We start from the raw sequence: 19672 nt of genomic DNA on the forward strand, positions 1-19672 counted from the left end.
CCGGCACAGACATATCACTGCACGTGTTTTGCGACGCCTCCGAAAGAGCATACGTCGCCGCATTGTACGTCCGATCACTTGTCGACGACGCTTACACTGTTCGTTTAGTCTGCAGCAAGGCCAGACTGTCCCCTGTGAAGAAAGTGACCCTTCCCAGACTCGAATTGTTAGCAGCCTTGGTCGGATCCCGACTTTTACATTATTTTTACGAAGCCACTGGAGTAACGTCCATCCCTGCCACGTTATGGAGCGATTCTACAGTCACACTGGGGTGGATAAGAAGTAATCCCAACCGTTGGAAGACATTTGTCTGTAACCGGGTGACTGAAATTTTGACTCATACCACGTCCAGTCAGTGGAGACACTGTGCCGGAATCAACAACCCAGCTGACCACCTTTCTAGAGGACTTCAAGCACACCAACTGGAGTCCTTTGACTCATGGTGGCACGGACCTTCGTGGTTGAATGGACCTTCCTACGCATGGCCCAGAGATGTCACCCCCACTAATATGAGTCTACCTGAGGAAAGGAAGACCACTCAAGTTCTTGCAACCACCACCCCAGAACCATTGTTTGCTGCCTCACGATTTAGTACATACTGGAAACTTTTACGAGTTATAGCGTGGATTCTACGATTCATGAAATGTTTGAAGGAGAAAACCAAGTATTGTCACAACTTCACAGCCTCAGAAATGGAAGAAGCAAGAACGTACTGGATAAAGCAAGTTCAACAGGAATGCTTTGCTTCTGAACTGCAAGCCCTGAAGAATAATCTTCCACTAGCACGAGCTTCGAAGATCTTTCGCTACAATCCATTTCTATAACATGGTATCCTTCGACTAGGCGGACGGCTACAACACGCAGACATCTCGAGCAACGAAAAGCACCAAATACTTCTGGATGGCTCACATGCTTTCTGTAAACTTCTGATAAAACAAACTCACATAAGACTTCACCATCTAGGTGTTCCCGCTATCCTAACTGAACTACGCACAGAATTCTGGATCTTGCGAGCACGCCAAACAATCAAGAAGGTCCTACACACTTGCCTTCCGTGTAAAGTTGTTCACCGGAGGAGACCGATGGAATTAGAAGCACCACTTCCCCCTGGATCGTCTACGTCCTTCCAAACCATTCCAAGTAACGGGACTAGACTTCGTAGGACCACTGTACGTTACTTCTGGCACCCTCATGAAGAAAGCCTACATTGCATTATTCACCTGTGCAACAACGCGTGCCTTACACTTGGAACTGTGCGGTGACATGTCGACAGACAAATTCCTACAAGCCTTGCAGAGGTTTATAGGCCGACGTGGTATACCACACACGATCTACAGCGACAACGCTCAGACATTCCATTCAGCGAACGCAGAGTTAACAGACTTGTGGAGAGAACTGACAGCGGCACGGACACACCACTATATGGCTCAGCAAGGTATCACATGGAAGTTCATTGCCCCACGTGCCGCTTGGTGGGGAGGATGGTGGAAAAGACTAATTGGCCTCACGAAGCGATGTCTACGGAAAATACTTGGACGTTCCACTATTGATGATGAAGGGCTACGGATTGTTTTGACTAGCATAGAAGCCGTATTAAACACAAGACCCTTGACGCAACATGATGACAATGGTGGTGTATTGACTCCAGCCCACTTCCTCGTTGGCGATCGACTCACCACGATACCTACTGGACCAGAACCACCTAGGCGAGACCTTGTTAGAACCTTCAGACTACTCCAGCGAATGACTGACGACTTCTGGAAGCGTTGGAGTAAAGAGTATTTGCTACTATTACGGAATTTTCACGAAGTTCGCCAGCCCAGAGACCACGGGTCAAGAATCAGGGTCGGTGACGTAGTATACACGCCCAAGACACATGTGGAATAAAGCACTGGTCGAAGAATTACGCAAAGTACGTGACGGGAGAACTAGAACGGTTATTCTTCGCACCTCGGACGGAAACCATGTGACACGACCTGTCCAGCTGGTCATCCCACTCGAGATAGACCAGGGTGGGGAGGATGTTGGAGATTCATAGAAAAAGACTCGTACACACTCTAACGGCGTTATGTGATTTGGATATGCAATCTTCCTGTACATAGTTTAGTATTTCAAGTATGAGCTCCTGCTTTCTGGCGGAGTTACTGGGAACTGCCATATCGCTTGTATTTATGCTTTTGTTTTGTACTGGGTTGTAGTAAGTAAGAATAAAGATGGCAGCCATAACGAAGTAAAGTGATTCAGTGTTTTATTTATTAGTGATATCCCAACACATGTTCTCCTTCAACTTTCATAAACTCTAGTTAAGAAATTATAGTTTTGAATTGAACTGTAGGCCTACTTCTTGTTTACTATCCTCCTTATCATGGCCCCAGTTACCTCGCTGTGTTTCATGAAACATCTCTTTGTGGTTGTCTTGCTATTAACCTCTCAGAAAATCCATAAAAACTTATAATATCAACACAAAGGATAGTGCAGCCACAAGGATTTAAGTGATGGAATTCAATTTGATGAAGTAATGTTTCACTCTTGTTTATAACTACTATTGCTACTACTAATGATAGTGATTGGCGATGATGTTGAGGAAAACTTTCTTTAACTTATCACAAATATTTATGGTTTGGTTGGAACCATCTTGATTCATTTTGTGTTCTGACCGAAGTTTTAAAACCTAACTTTTCAGATGAAAATTGTCCGGCTCCGTGGCTAACTAGATGCCGTGTTGGCCTTCGGTCCAAGGGGTCCAGGGTTCGATTCACGGCCGGGTCATTGGTTAATTCCGCTGGCTCAGGAACTGGCTAAGTGTGTGTGCCGTCTTCAACATTGGATTTCATACTAAGTGAGGACCCATCCTCATAAACACGAAGACCTGCACCTGGCCACTACGAAGTAGTGATGGGACATTCGATTCATTTTACTGAATCGATTCATTTGATTCCGTTCACGTTACTGAATCGATACACTGATCCGATTCGCGGCTCATTGGTCACCGCTCCTACTGCATCTGTGTAGTATGTGCTGGTAAGACAGCAGCAACAGCATTCAGTGCTCGCAGCTGCCATCTGGTCTTCATACTATGAACACCTTTCTTAGGAAAAAATGCTAGTTACTCTAATACATCGAAGGTTTCCGGCGACGCAGGGTGGGAAAGGTTAGGATTAGGAAGGTAGCAGCCATGGCCTGAATTAAGGTACAGTCCCAGAATTTCCTGGTGTGAAAATGGGGAAACTACGGAAAACCATCTTAACGGCTGCCGACGGTGGGATTCGAACCCACCATCCCCCGAATGCAAGCGCATAGCCACGCAATATTAACCGCACGACAACTCGCTCAGTCATTTTTTAAAATATGTATTTTTCTATCAGCTGAGGATTTTTTATCGACATATTTTGTATAGGCTACCCGAGATGTACAGTAGCCCGCTGGTTTTCTGATTCAGCATACTGTTATTGCGTCTGTCCACATATGATTGAAATCTTGTGCAACGATGTGACATATGAACTGAGAAAATACTGAGCCGTTCTTCCCAATACAAAACAGGTACTTTTGAGTGGTCATGAGCATGACTCATAGTCATAGGGCAGGTTAGATTCGAGTTTAATTGTCAAATGCCAACTAAGTTATAGCCTAATACTAAGATTCATTAAACTAATAAATAGTGTAACCTAATAGCCTACCTACTTACTAGCTACTTCAGAATTATGTTGTGACTACCTTTTTAACACTGCAAATAAATCCATCTATTATTTAAACCTCCCTGTAAGAAGAGGACAGTGAATGCAAATGGGTATTATTTTCAAATGAGCTGAGCTGGAGAGTCCATTATAGCATACGATTCTTTCAGTGTAGCATGGCTAACTGTATGTCTAGCTGCAGTGAGCCGATAAGGAGCCGTGTGTATCATGTGTCTCACTGAGCCGCGCTCGTTCACGATTCTTTCGATGTGCCATGATTCACTGTCTCGCTGCAGCGGAAGCTCGGCTCTCCGCGTGTCCAGTGAGCCGATAAGGAGCCGTGTGTATCATGTGTCTCACTGAGCCGCGCTCGTTCACGATTCTTTCGATGTGCCATGATTCACTGTCTCGCTGCAGCGGAAGCTCGGCTCCCCGTCAACGTCCAGTGAGTGCGCCACTCAGCACTGTCCGCTGAGAGTAAGCTGAATCGTGTGCCGTGAGCTCGCCGTTCCTGTGAATCGATTCACTCGGACACTTGAATGAATCGATACAGTGCTTCGAATCATGCATTCAGTAGCCAACACTACTACGAAGCCCATATGCCACTATTTTATTTGAAACTTCCGACCCCGAATCGGTTTGGATTCGAACCTCAGCCACCCGAGTAGAAAGTCAGCAACCGGGCGAGTTGGCCGTGCGCGTAGAGGCGCGCGGGTGTGAGCTTGCATCCGGGAGATCGTGGGTTCGAATCCCACTGTCGGCAGCCCTGAGGATGGTTTTCCGTGGTTTCCCATTTTCACACCAGCCAAATGCTGGGGCTGTACCTTAATTAAGGCCACGGCCGCTTCCTTCCAACTCCTAGGCCTTTCCTATCCCATCGTCGCCATAAGACCTATCTGTGTCGGTGCGACGTAAAGCCCCTAGCAAAGAAAAAAAAGTCAGCAGCTAAGCCACTGAAATAATCGTAATAATAATAACCCGTACGATCGAGGCTCGAATCACGATACATTTTTGGTCGGAATATTCACCCGACAAAAACTCAAATAATAATAATAATAATAATAATAACCGATAAAAAATCCAAGGTGAAGTTCCACGGATGTCTCTCGCATTCCTTTGACATCAAAACAGAAGTCCGACAAGCTGATGGGCTATCCTCGATACTCTTCAACTGTGTTCTTGAAAAGATCATCGGAACCTGGCGGGTGAGATTACAGGAAACCAACTACAGTCCATTGAGAATAGGAACCAAATCCAAGGGGATCGCAACAGACTGCTTAGCATTTGCCGATGATATTGCTGTTCTCTCAAACGACATAGAAACCGCTAGAGCTCAAGTTGAAATTTTAAAGGAAATTGCTGAACAAACTCGTTTGCAAATATCGTTTGAGAAAACAGAAGTAATGACTATCAAAGAGGCTCCACCAAAACTCCATACAAAATACGGGGACATCACCCGAGTAGACAAATTCAAATACCTGGGTGAGATCATCATGAAAAATGGACTGGACAAAGAAGCACTTCAGGAGCGAGTACGCAAACTGGAAATAGCCAACCAAACATCCCGCACAATCTACAACAAAAAATGCCTTTCCCAAAACACCAAGATACGTCACTATGAAACAGTTCTGAAGCCAGTAGATCTATATGCAGCTGAAACCCTGTCCCTAAATGCCAACAAAGGACTCCTTGAAGAACTGGAGAAAAGAAAACGCAAAATTGTGAGAGGAATCTTGGGATCAAAGTACAAAAATGGAATCCATCAAAAGAGATCCAACAAGGAAGTCTACAGCAAAATATAGAAAACTACCAACACAATCAGGAAAAGACGGGCACGATTTTACGGTCATCTGAAAAGAATGGACGGAAGAAAGTTAACTAAATAAATCTTTCACTTTTTTGATTCAAACCCCAAAACCACAATTCTCTGGTTTAGAAACACCAAAGAAGACCCACAAATGCTACATATCTCAGCTGAAGACGCCCTTAACAGAGATCTCTTCCGCAAGAAAATATTTACGAACGGGCTAAACCGAGACGAGCAACCGAAGAGAAGACACGGTGCCCCTTGGACAGAGGAGCGTAAGCAGGCCCACGCACAAAGAATGAGGGAAATTTGGGCTCTAAAGAAGGCCAAGTTCAGTGTCAAATGCAACAAGACTTAACGTGGTCCTTGATGGCCCCAGCGAATTATATATCTATATATATAAAATAAGAGTTTTGTCTGTACATTGCTCAGAATTTGAAAAGAATGGTATTTCTGTATCGATCATGTCCATAGTAACAAGAAAATGTACTTTTTACTTTTCCGTAATTTCTGTCTGTCTGTCTGTCTGTCTGTCTGTATGTATGTATGTATGTACACGCATCACGAGAAAACGGCTGAAGAGAATTTAATGAAAATCGGTATGTAAAGTCGGCGGATGAGCCGCTACAATCTAGGCTATAAATAATTTTATTCACGCCGAGTGAAATGGTAGTTTAAGGGAAGGCCTTAAATTTAATTCTCGAATATTTATATTATTAGCGGTCCTATCGATAAATACTATATAACTAAAGTTATATATAAATCAATTTCCAATCATTTATGTCTTATATATTTTTACCGTACCGGCTCTGATAACACAGATATTAATGAATTTATAGTTTTGTTGCTAAGTCCACATCAACGACTAGCCACGGGAAAATGGGTTAACAGACTTTAATGAAAACCGCTATATAGAGTCGGGGAATAAGAAACTACAGTCTAGGCTGTAAATAATTTTATTCGCCCGAGATGAAATGGTAGTTTAGGGGAAGACGCCTAAAATTTAATTTTTAAATATCGGTACCTATGTTACTGGTGCTATCGAAAAGTACTACATAACAAAAGTTAGACAAGACAATTTCCGATCATTTATGTTTCATTCAGTTTTACTGTACCGACTATGATAAGAGTGGTATTTCAGAAGGCCTACAATATAGAAAGCGCATGACGCTGATCAACAATAACTTTACATTGACCATTGTTTGTTACTGATCAACAATAACTTTACATTGACCATTGTTTGTTGTGATGTTCTTCGTTTCTTATGGTCCCGCTCAACTCCGATAGATGGGATTACTACTGCGTACCGAGTATAACAGCCCGACTGAACATTGCCGGGAAATAGCTGGGGAGTTGGAAAAACTTTCTTCTTTAGCATGCCATTCCTCTGGTTCATGTTGCCTCCGTGGCTCAGACGGCAGCGCGTCGGCCTCTCACCGCTGGTAACCGTGGTTCAAATCCCGGTCACTCCATGTGAGATTTGTGCTGGACAAAGTGGAGGCGGGACATGTTTTTCTCCGGGTACTCCGGTTTTCCCTGTCATCTTTCATTCCAGCAACACTCTCCAATATAATTTCATAGCATCTATCAGTCATTAATGTATCACTGGGAGTGGCGACCCCATCGTACTAACAGCCTATATATATGCTTCATTTATTACATCCCTGACCCGGCCAATGACTGGAAAACAGGTTGTAGGTTTTCATTTTCATTTTCCTCTGGTTCATACATTTTCTGATACTGCAGGTACGTAACACACTGGTTCATCATAGTATTCCAGTTATTCGATCCCTACTCCGACGCGCTGTTTTGAATGAGCTGTATGCACACTTACGGCAGAGGCTCACTTAGTAGTAGTAGTATGACCTGGTCTAGAATTACTATTTAAGCCTATTTCAAATTATAGCACCACAATTCACTAAATAACTCAAAAGTCAACCCTGAAAAGAGCAGTTTCTTAAGAAAAGCTTCTTCCTCTTCACTTTTATTAAATTCTACATTCATTTAATTCCAAATTAGCAGTGAATAGGGGGCTTCTCCTCTGGCTTGGAGGAAAAAATTGCCTCCAAATCAGATAGGTTTTTCCGTTGCCATTGTAGTGAATTGAGATTTTCCAACTCATCGGGTACTCCTCGGAAACAGATTGGTAAAAAGGCATAGTTTTTGCCCTGGGACTCTCCACTATTCGCCTTCCCCCCACTTCCCCCCCCCCCGGCAGAAAAAAGACGAAGAGTGTTCACGGATCAGAACTGTCTGCGACTTGGCCATTCCAGCTCTGGAATTCCAGCAGAGTACTGTTCGTTAAAAGTGAGAAAGTGTGTGGTCTTTCATTTGATGGAGTATTTCATATGAAAGTATTGCTTTTATCGCGCCATTCCTACTGACGTCATTGCAATGACCTATGTTCATTTCATTTGGAAAAACCACTAAGACAGTCTTTCTGAGGATGTAAAATGGCTGGTGGAGAGTGAGTGTCTGCCATTATAATGAAAACCCCCCAACCTGGTGGTGACTGATGGTAGGCAAGCGGGCCTATCATTACAATGAAAATTCCCTAACACAGTCTTCATATGAGAAAAGACGTTTGGTGACTTCCCCGTCGCGTTTCTAGGGTAACGTTAAGAGCTATGCAATTTAATACAATCTTGCTCACAACGTGTACACTACCTAGCCTAGAATTCTGTATACAATGTAGAATTCCGTAGCGAAGCACAGGTACATCAGCTAGTATATTTATAATAATAATAATAATAATAATAATAATAATAATAATAATAATAATAATAATAATAATAATAATAATAATAATAATAAAAGCAAAGTCACCTCCGTACAGGCCATGAAGGCCCTTGGATTAGTGGAAGGTAAAGGCTTCCACCATTGTTAACCTCGGCACGTGATGGGGTAGAGTGGTTAGCTTTACGCCCGGCCGCCTTTGCCCCCAGGAATTAACCTGGTACTCATTTTTGGTGTAGGTTGATTGAACCTCAGGGTCATATGCACCTCCGGAAGTGGAAATCTCGTTTCTTAAGTTTTACGACTTCCTGACAGGGATTCGAACCCACGTCCTTCCGGAGTATAAAGCCGAATATATATTGCCACTGACCTCTAGTCTGCCGATGTTCCACTGTCGAATGTCGTGATCTAGAGGCACTGCTTGTTTTACGGGATGGGTGAGCAACGGAATTAGGACGATACTAGGCCATAACGTAAAACACGTACAACGGGAATTACATGTCATTATTTGTGTGATGGGGTTGAGAACGAGGTTAGAGAGTTTTTTGGTACACGGTAAAATCGTGCTAACCACTTTTTACTTAGTATCAAGCCAATAAAGCCTGAAAGTAAATAAACAAACAGCGTCTGTTGTCTGAATTTGGTTCAGCAGTAAAAGTTTATTGCCAATTATACGGAGGATTAATTTCGTCAGTATTCATTAACCACGATGTCGAGTATAAAGTAGAAACAGTGGACAACATTTATGTGTGGTAAGGCCGACAGCACGCCGGAATGTGTAACTTTCATTATGTGGCTTGTTAAGCACTTGTTAGGCTCCTTAACAACATTTTTTTTTAATTTCATATGAACACTGACCACTTTTTAGAACGCTACGTTATTCCTTTTTAGCGACTTCAGCGGTTTAATTATAGTCTGTCCGACTCGTTGGCTGAACGGTCCACATACTGGCGTTCGGTTCAGAGGGTCCCTGGTTCGATTCCTGGCCTGGTCGAGGAATTTAACCTTCATTGGAAAATTCCAGTGGCCCGGGGGTTGGGTGCTTGTGCTGTCGCCAATATCCCTGCAACTCACACACCACACATAACACTATCCTCCACCACAGTAACACGCAGTTACCTACATATGGCTGATGCCGTCCAGCCCCATCGGAGGGTCTGCCTTACAAGAGCTGCACTAGGCTAGAAATAGCCACAAGAAATTATTTATTATAGTATAATCATTTTGGAGAGTCTCCGTGGCTCAGGCGGCAGCACGCCGGCCTTTCACCACTGGGTCCCGTGGTTCGAATCCCGGTCACTCCATGTGAGATTTGTGCTGGACAAAGCGGAGGGGGGACAGGATTTTCTCCGGGTACTCGGGTTTTCCGTGTCATATTTCATTCCAGCAACACTCTCCAATATCATTTCATTTCACCTATCATTCATTAATAATTGATCCAAGGGATTGCGATAGGTTTCGGCAGCCGGCACAATTCCTATCTTCCCCGCTAGATGGGGCTTCATTCATCCCATTCCTGACCCAGTCCAATGATTGGAAACAGGCTATGGATTTTCATTTCAGTATAATAATTTCGGCGCGAATGAAATTTTTATGAAGGAATTTTATATGCGGTTGTACTATCTCCAATTAAGCAACTCGAATTGCTTTGATTGGAAGGCTAAAATTTAGATTAGTTTGTTCCTAACACATTTAAAGAAAACAAATTCAAGCAGTGGAAGGTGAAGTATTCCACCATTTATGACATCGGCACTAAGTGGGAAGTGGTTAAGGCTATGCCCGGCCGCCTTTATTCCCAGAAATTAACCTGGCATCCAATTCTGGTGCAGGCTGAGTGAACCTTAGTGCTATGTGCCGACTTTCTGACAGGGAACTGAACTCACGTACCTCTAGGTCAGGGATGGCGAACCTATAACACGCGTGCCACGAGGTGACGCGTGAACACGACTTCTGTGGCAAGCCAGACAACATATTAACATATTTTAATGTTTTTTCATGTAGTGAAAAGTCGAAAATCTAGCAACATGTAGCAATCTAGCAATTTTAATATTACGCTTTAATAAATAAGTATATCTCAACTAATTATATGGCCCTATATTTTTAAAAATTTATTAGGTTAAAGCGCCTCCGTGTCTCAGGCGGCAGCGCGCCGGCCTCACATCACTGGGTTCCGTGGTTCAAATTCCGGTCACTCCATGTGAGGTTTGTGCTGGACAAAGCGGAGGCAGGCCAGGTTTTCCTCCGTGTTCTCAGGTTTTTTCTGTCATATTTTATTCCAGCAACACTCTCCAATATCATTTCATTTCATCTATCATTCATTAATCATTGCCCCAGAAGAGTGCGACAGGCCTCGGCAGCCGGCACAATTTCTATCCTCGTCGCTAGATGGGGGCTTCATTCATTCCATTCCTGACCCTGTAGAATGACTGGGAACAGGCTTTGGATTTTCATTTTCATTAGGTTAAAGCAAAAATTTACCTTATTATTAAAATATACCTGCTTTTGTAAATGCTTCAAGTGATGTTTGCAAAATAAACTCATGAAACATTCAATCGGATAGATTTATATGTAATGCAATCTCATTGCTTAAATGAAGTCAAATGAAGAGTTTCATGGTGATTTTAAAGGAAAATGAGCGATGGCACACTAGACAGCAAAAAGTTAATAAACAAGACCTTAACTGACACGCTAGCTGGTACAGGTTTGCCTTGCCATCCTTGCTCTACGTGAACTGAGTGCACCTTTACCGTCTCGGCTAGGCTGCCCCTACAAACACTATTTGGTTGCTCCTTATTCAGTTTATTTATTCCAATCACATTTTATTGAACGTTGAATGAATATAGAATTCCATAATTATAAACAATGCTGAAGTGTTGTAATAATGTTTAACATGCACTTGAAATTCTCTTGGTCTTCAGAAAAGGCACGGTTCCGCCTAGCAGAGGCTATAAAGGAGTGCTCGGTTCACCTGGAGGATGTGGGTTTGATTCCACGCCAGAAAGTCGGAAAATAATAATAATGTTATTGGTTTAATTTCCCGCTAACTACTTTCACGGTTTAAGGAGACGACGACGTGTCGGAATGTTGTCCCGAAGGAAGGAGTTCTTTTATGTGCCGGTAAATCTACCGGCACGGGGCTGACGTATTCGAGCACCTACAAATACAACCGAACTAAGCAAGAATAGAACTTAGAAACTTGGGTTCAGAAAGCCAGCGCCTCAACCGTCTGAGCCACTCAGTCCGGCCGGAAAACTGCAAAACGAAGTTCCACTTTCGAAATGGTGCACTGTCTAGACCAAAAATGAGTACCAGGTTAATATTTGGGCGGCAAAGGATGCTGGCCATAGAGATAACCACTCTATCACGTCTATTATTATTATTATTATTATTATTATTATTATTATTATTATTATTATTATTATTATTATTATTATTATTATTAATCTCGGGAATCACTAAATTAGTTTGTGTTTCCAATGACCGAATCAGAAGAAGGTTTGCTCCCTCTTGGGACACCATGACCTTGACGGCGGTGTGGGGGCTGTGTGCTCGATGACCCTGAGGGCTGTGCCAGCTCAGGGTCACACATGCTGGATTGGCCTGGGAGTAGAGACAGACTAACAAGGTGTCTCCCGAGTTACCTGAAATGCCTCTGTGCTCTTTTTCTTCATTTCTATTTCTTCCTTTTCTATCCTAAACTCCTTAAATTCCATTTCTCTGACTGTCCATCCAGTCTCCCTGACTGGGATAGTATGGCTGTTTGCAGAGCTTGTGTGTATGTGTGTGTGTGTGTGTGCAGATTTCATCCTCCCCAATCACAGTTTTCGGTTCGTGGCGAGGTTATGCATGGCCACTGACTGAGCGGTTGCTAGCGACCCACCTCCAGATACCTTGCGCTCTCTGAAATATTCAGCCTTACTTCGGCATGCGGGGCTCTGCCGATGGCTGACCTTTTATTTCCATAGCTACTCGCAGAACCAGGAAACGTAACCCTCTTCTTTTCTATATTTAAAGGGTGACATCCTCAAAACGGCGTCTTTTAAAGGTAAACGTCACAATCGTGCTATTGATCTGCCATTCAAGAAACGGGTGAAGATCTCTACTCGATTCTTGGTTGCCCCTTCGATCGATGGACAGAGCATTCTTCCAGAAAACCCATTTGTATTATAAATCATGTTAACATATTTTTGGGTGAGAGCTTGATGAGATATGGAAGCTACGCGACGCCTCCGTGTTATAAAGACCTCTACGGTCGGACAGAGCAAGAGGTTACTGGAGGTACGATGTTCTGACCAGTGAATGTTAAAGTGGAAAAGCATAAGTCTCTGAACTCCTGTGAAGGAGTCATCTGCCACAGGGACTTAATCAAGGCCTCTGATGAAGATCTCATCCAGAACTTTGTTTGTCAGGCAGTTTCTGACGTCTAGCGGCTCTAGTGGCGTGTCGGCGCCAATCTTCAGAGACAGTGCTTTTTATACTCACCCTCGAGTTGCATGCACTGCCTGGACGGATTAAGTATTCCATCTACCGACTGACTGTTCGGCTATATATAACAGCATCTATGATGTGTTTTAATTGCCAAAGATTTGGCCACAGCTCACGCGCTGCCAAGGCTCAATAATATGTGTAATATATGCAAAAGGGGAGCATGCCGATGTCGAATGCACACCACCACCCCTGGGTGAAAACTGCACAGTTGATCAAGCCCCCACTCCAAGGATTGTCTCACATTCAAGGGGAAAGAAGACCCAGGTGATAAAGATACTGGATAAGCTTTCTTATCCAGATGCTCGAAGGAAGTTTAAATCGATGTATACTGCGGAATTCTTCGTCACCTATGCTGAGAAGGCAGTGAAAGTGCAGATACCACCCACAAGTTTTGTATCTTCCTCTCCAGAAAGACCATAAACTAGCCTTTAAACCGTTCCTCAAAGCAACAACAACCAAGGGAACAAAGAACAGATCACTACGAAACCGTCAGTGAGCGCGTTATTGCCGAAGTCGTCTGGAAAGTCGTTTCAGGCGCATTCATCTGGGAAGTCTTCCCCCACCAGAGTGGAAGGAAAGTCTTCGCATATGAGGGCTGGAAAATATTCTATCAGCCCACTTACCAAAGCCCAGAAGAAAAAAGGAAGAGGTGGGGAAGCCTCAGCGCTCGTCTACAGGGATTATGGCATTCCCCCAAAAGCCTGGCCAATCATCTGTCAGTCCTCCTCCAATGAGTACGAAAATTGTAGGCAAGAGTGAGGGGTTTCAACGTCCTCATTTTGATCACTTTCTGGGGAACATAGTCCTCCCTTGAAGGAAGCCCACCGTTCTCTATCTGTTAGTTCACCATCTGTGGAGAGCAGAACCACCAGGTCATCCTCTACTGAAGATAGTATAGAGGCTGAATAACTCATTATCGTAGATGGTGACGACGATTATAGCGGCTGGAAAAGGCAAATGGCTGGACCAAAGAAGAACAAACTATTGTCTTAATTTTGTCGCCATTATGATCCACACAATGTCATTATTGCAGTGGAATTGCAAATAAATCTATCTGTACGTCAAATAATATACATCTATACGGCCACCACAGTCTATCTACATAAATCTACCCTGAGACCTGGACATGACACGACTATTAGAGGGTATCGCTTTTATTCCAAGGACCAACTAGCTGTGGATGTTGGAGTGACTGCGAATGTTTGTACTCTAGTCCGTTCCGACATATTCAGTGAGGAAGTGCCACTCCATACTCAGTTAACGCAGTTGCAGTTCGCACTCCTATGCTAGCAATGATAATAGTGTGCAACGTCTACTTTCCACCTGACTACGACCTTCACATGGTCTCTTAATGACCTCCTGTCCTATTGCTGAGAGACGTGAACGCCCGCCCGCAGCACTCTCTGGGATTGCGTCTTCCTGTGCTAGGGGGAGGATTGTTGAGCACTTGATCAACCTGTTCGATATTTATGTGCTCAACACAGAGGAACCTACTCACTTCAGCAGTGCACCTTGTGCAACCGTGCTCCCTGTTACGGTGGCAATTTCACGATGATCTCTGCGGTAATGCCAATTTTCCCATTCTTCTCACACTCTTGAATCAAAAGCAGAACGAACTGCCAAAGCGTTGGCTATTTCGTCAGACAAACTGGTCGGAGTTTCCCAAACATACAGTGATTGACTATGTAGTGTTGGAGTCTGTTGATGATCACGTTTGTTCAATTAAAACTCCAATTCTGGCTGCAGCTGCTCCTTCCTCGTCCGGCATCCCTTACTGGAAATCGGTCCCATGGAGAACCAACGACTTTGCAGCAGCTATATACGATCGTTGGCGGGATTTAGAGTATTATCGGCAGAATGCTACTTTGACCAATCATATTATATTTAAACGTCTGCCAGCTAAGGCCCGGTTTCCGATTCGAGAGAATAAGAAAGCTACTTTGGAAAAATATGTGTCTTCCATGATGGAACATACTCCGTCATCGCAAGTGTAGACAAAACTCCGCTGTATCGTCGGTATGCATAAGACACCAACAGTACCCAGAATCTCCACTAATGGAGATATAGTTACGATTACTTCTGTCATTGTTGATCATATCGCGTCACATTTCGCAGATACGTCTAGCTCTGGAAATATGTCCCTGCAAATTAAGCGCGAGGCAGAAGCTAACTACCTCTCATTCACCTCCAGTGCTTCGTGCACCTATAACCTGCCTTTCGTGAAGTGGAAATTGAGGAGTGACGGAGAATTTCCATTTCAGTAGCGCGAGGGAGTTGTAATCAAAATTCCTAACCCAGGTGAAGAACCAAAGCTCCTGGATAACTATAGGCTAATATGCCTAACAAATGGCCTCTGTGTGCTATTTGAAAGGGTGATAAAGCGACGACTTATGTGGTTCTCGGAAGAGAAAGGTCTCCTGACTAACTACTACCAGTGTGATTTTCACTTTCATCGGTGTGCTACCGATCATCTGATAAAACTGGAGATCACCATTTAGGAGTCCTTTCTTCGGACGACCTAATTGCCATTTCTTTGACTGTCAAAGTCTTACGACACTAAGTGACGGTATAGGATTATCTCACGCTATTCCAGTGCGGGTGGCGGGGAAATCTGCCACCGTTTATTCAGAGCTCGATTTCCCTCCGGCTCTTTGGGTTCCGTGTAGGGAATATATAATCTCAGTATTCCGTTCAATAAAAAGTACCACAGGGATCTGTACTGAGTGTCACACTGTTCGCAATCGTCATCAACGGCATAGTTGCTACTGCCGAGCCAGCAGTCGTACCATCGTTGTATATAGATGATTTAAATCTACATTTCATATCCGGAAGGATGACCTTCCCTGAGAGACAGCTACGAATAGCTATTAACCGAGTCGAAAGATAGGCCCGACAACATGGTTTATCGATTTTTAGCGGCGGAAACGTCTTGTTGTTCACTTCTGTCGACCACGGTATGTGCATCATGAGATAGAGCTACGCTATGCTGTAGTGGACACCTGCAGGCTTCTGGGTCTCCATTTTGATAACAGACTAACGTATCAGCCCGTCATCCGTCTGTCGAAGATAGCTTTTAGGGTTCTCAGCTGCACTTCGTTGGATCTGACCACGTGATGCTGCTAAGTTTTTACATGGTTAAGGCCCTCTCCCTGATAGACTATGCTGGTGCGACTTTCTGTTCAGCATCAAGATCTGTGCTGAACCTGACAGTATGCACCATAGTGGAATTAGGCTGGCAATTGGAGCGTTCCGTACTAGCCCGATTCTCAGCCTACTCACTGAATCGGGAGATCCATCTTTGGAAGAAGGCGGCAGCATATACTGCTCACGAAGGCTGCCAAAATTTGTGAAACAGCGTAACGTTCTAGCCATCAATGCTTCCTTAATACCCAATACCACCAGAGGCACGAAAACCGGTCGAATGACACACGCCTGATTGGGATTCGAATTTACAGATTTTGTCGAGATTTGGATGTGGACATTGGTAGTTGCCTTGAATGGACCCCTAACGAGGTACCTCCGTTGCAGGGCCCGCAAATGGATATACGGATAGATTTACTCTGTGGACCTAAAGTGAACAAGGATGCCTCTGTTCGTGGGAGGTATTTACTTCGTTCACGAGTATCCGGACGCGTGACATTTTTTAACGGATTGTTCTAAATTATGAGAGAATGGATGCTCGTTCGCCAGCATCAAGATCTCGCTTTATAGTGTCTGTAGCGTGTATACTGCAGAGCTCCTTGCTATCTTAGAAACACTGCTGATTGTGCTCAGTCACGAAGGCCATTTTCTAATGTGTACCGACTCGTTAAGTTCTCTGCAGTGTATTGGTATCTGTTTTCCGCAACACCCACTGGTGCAGCAGATTCAAGACCTTCTAGCCAGGTTGTGCGATGCTGACGCCAGAATAATTTTCGCCTGGTTTCCAAGCCACGTGGGGGTTACGGGGAGCGAACTTGCGGATCAATCTGCAACAAAAGCGGTATTTTTTATCATGTAGATCTATAAACGTACCTGGTAACTATATTTTTTCTCATCTTCGCGGAACCATCTTGGTGTCTTGGGAATCGTAGTGGCTAGCTATCCGAACTCTTAACAAGCTAAAACCAATGTTTTGCGGTCCTCTTTTGGGCCTTAGGGATAGAGGCCGTAGTTTTGTGTAGGATGAGGATAGGTCATGGAAGATCTCCTTAAGAGGAAAGACCCCCTCCCAGTGTGTTCTTGTGGTGCCGAATTCACGTGGGCCACATCCTTGCAGAGTGGGCCGATCTCTCTGGCCTAAGACGGATCCTCGGAATGCAGGAAGAAATCAAACTCATACGACCCCATGATGAGAATACTGCTGATGTCGTCATTCGCCGTATCTGTGAGAGTGAACTAATCAAGAGCATGTACATTTCAAATGTTGTGTTACCCAGAGAACTTACATTCCTTTTACACGTTTTCGTGTCTTAAAATACAATGCATTTTATTTAGTTCATTTTTAAATTCTCCCAATTGAATACCTTTAATCTTAATTATTGTTTCCACTTCATGTGCTCATAGAGGAGGTTTACATAGTTGTATTTTATTTGAAAACAAAAGTCAACAAATCCAGATTTTGGCTGTACAAGAAACTAGATTCCTAGATGGCCACATCATGGATACACAACGTTACAGAGGATTCAAATGAAAGTCAGCAATAAACATCCTAGCTAACACCCGTCACCTTGAGACTGCCGTCTACATACAGTAAACAAAACCATAGTAGATAATGTTACAGACTTCTGATCAAAATCTGAAAGATTATTCCTATCGAAAATTAAGTGTAAAAACAAGAAGTATACTCTTATAAACTATCATGCTCCTATCAACGAAGACAATAAGCAAAAGCCACATAAAGTTGATGACTTCTGGGACCTTTTGGAATCAGAAATCGCCCGGATACCTGTGAACCATGTAAAAGTCCTTCTGGGAGACATCAACGCACAAATAGGGAAAGAAAGAAAATAGTGGGATTAAGAGTAATTATTAAAAGCAATTAAGGACATTTAGGTTGACAATTGGGCTATGGTCGAATTCCTGGTCGAAGATATTTATGGGGGTTAGACAAGGTTGTAATCTTTCACCTTTTGATGTTTATAGCTTACATGGGTTATCAACTGAAAGGTACAAAGTTGGAAGGAGGTATTCAGTTAGGTGCAAAATGAAGTAAGAAATTTGGCGTATGCTGACGACTTAGTTTTAGTGGGCAGATTGTGCTGCACGCCTCCAGTCACATATCTTGGAACTCGAAAACAGGTGCAGTGAGTATGGTATGAACATTACTATTTCCAAGACAAAATTGTTGTCTGTAGCGAATAAACCTAAATTGGAATACCGAACTTGAATATGTAGATCATTCCAAGTATTTACGGTGTGCATTCTCCTAGGACGGCAGGAGACTTATAGAAGAGACAGTCACGGTGCAGCATAGCTAATACAGTGAGATCGCAGTTGCGATCAACAGTATTCTGTAAGAAGTGCGTCAGCTCCAAGACGAAACTATCTTTACACCGCACCGATCCGTTTGTGGATCAACTTTTCTGTACGGGAGTGAAAACGAGGTGGACTCAGGGTAACTTTTCATAAGTTAGACGTAACAGACATGAAAGTAGCGAGAATTAATGCTGCTACATACAGATGGGAACAATGGTATGAGGGTACTTGTAATAAATATATAAGGGATAAGGAAAAGTCGACGGGTAAAGCAGTATGCATAAACTGGCTTCGGTGTTGGGGTCACGTGAGGTGAATGGAGGTGGATGCAGGTGATGCCAAATAGAACTGTGCATTTACTCAGCATTTGAATAAGGTGGGGTACTGAGTATTTGTAATCTGACGCGTTTGCTGCGGACTGTCTAAAAACATGAAGTGGGGTTTTATGCGCGTATATGAGAATGATACTGAAATTAGTTCAGTGGAAGAAAGTCCGGCTCCATGGCTAAATGGTTAGCGTGCTGGCATTTGGTCACAGGGGCAGAGTCCCGGCAGAGTCGGGAATTTTAACCATAATTGGTTAATTTTGCTGGTATGGGGGCTGGATGTATGTGTCATCTTCATCATCATTCCATCCTCATCACGACGAGCAGGTTGCCTAAGGGAGTCACATCTAAAGACCTGCACCTGGCCACCCGAACTTGTCTTTGGACACTCCCGGCACTGAAAGCCAAACGCCATTTCATTTTTAGTGGAAGATTTGCCGTTATTATTGCGATGAATATTAATAAACAAAGTTTTCATGCTTAATACCAAAATGTGGGACGATGAAGCGTTAATTTCTTTAAGTTTTACAATGTGGCCAAAGTCGTTACTTTTGAGTGGTGTTAAAGATAGGGACATACTTTTTAATCGCAAATGGATTATATAAAACCAAACCAAACCCCATGGCACTACAGCCCTTGAAGGGCCTTGGCCTACCAAGCGACCGCTGCTCAGCCCGAAGGCCTGCAGATTACGAGGTGTCGTGTGGTCAGCACGACGAATCCTCTCGGCCGTTATTCTTGGCTTCCTAGACTGGAAATGGATTATATGCCTATGCTAATGTACTGTAAATTGATTTCCCATGTGCATTACTGTGGATTTTTTGCGTAAGGAAAATTTATAAAGTAAAAGGGAATACCAATATACAGGAGAGGAAGATAAGTTTGTTCTTTGTGGAAACGTTTACTCTTAATGAGGTGCATGTGATTGGATTCTCGCTGAATTGATTAGATTCTAGCTGCCGTGTGAATATTGCTAAAAGGTTAGTTTTGTAATTGCAGCAATAATGCTGTGTAAGAGATATGAGAGGCAGCAGGAGAGTCTACTAGTAAGTACACCTCAATTAACAGTAGTGATTCACTGTAATCTTATTGTTGATAAGTTTCAGCGGCTCGGCCATAATAGGGTTTTCAACCTCCTCCTACGGCACCTTACTATTCCTTCTCTCCCTAATTCTCCGAGTGAC

This window comes from Anabrus simplex, chromosome 1, assembly GCF_040414725.1.
Source record: "Anabrus simplex isolate iqAnaSimp1 chromosome 1, ASM4041472v1, whole genome shotgun sequence".
NCBI classification, from domain to species: domain Eukaryota; kingdom Metazoa; phylum Arthropoda; class Insecta; order Orthoptera; family Tettigoniidae; genus Anabrus; species Anabrus simplex.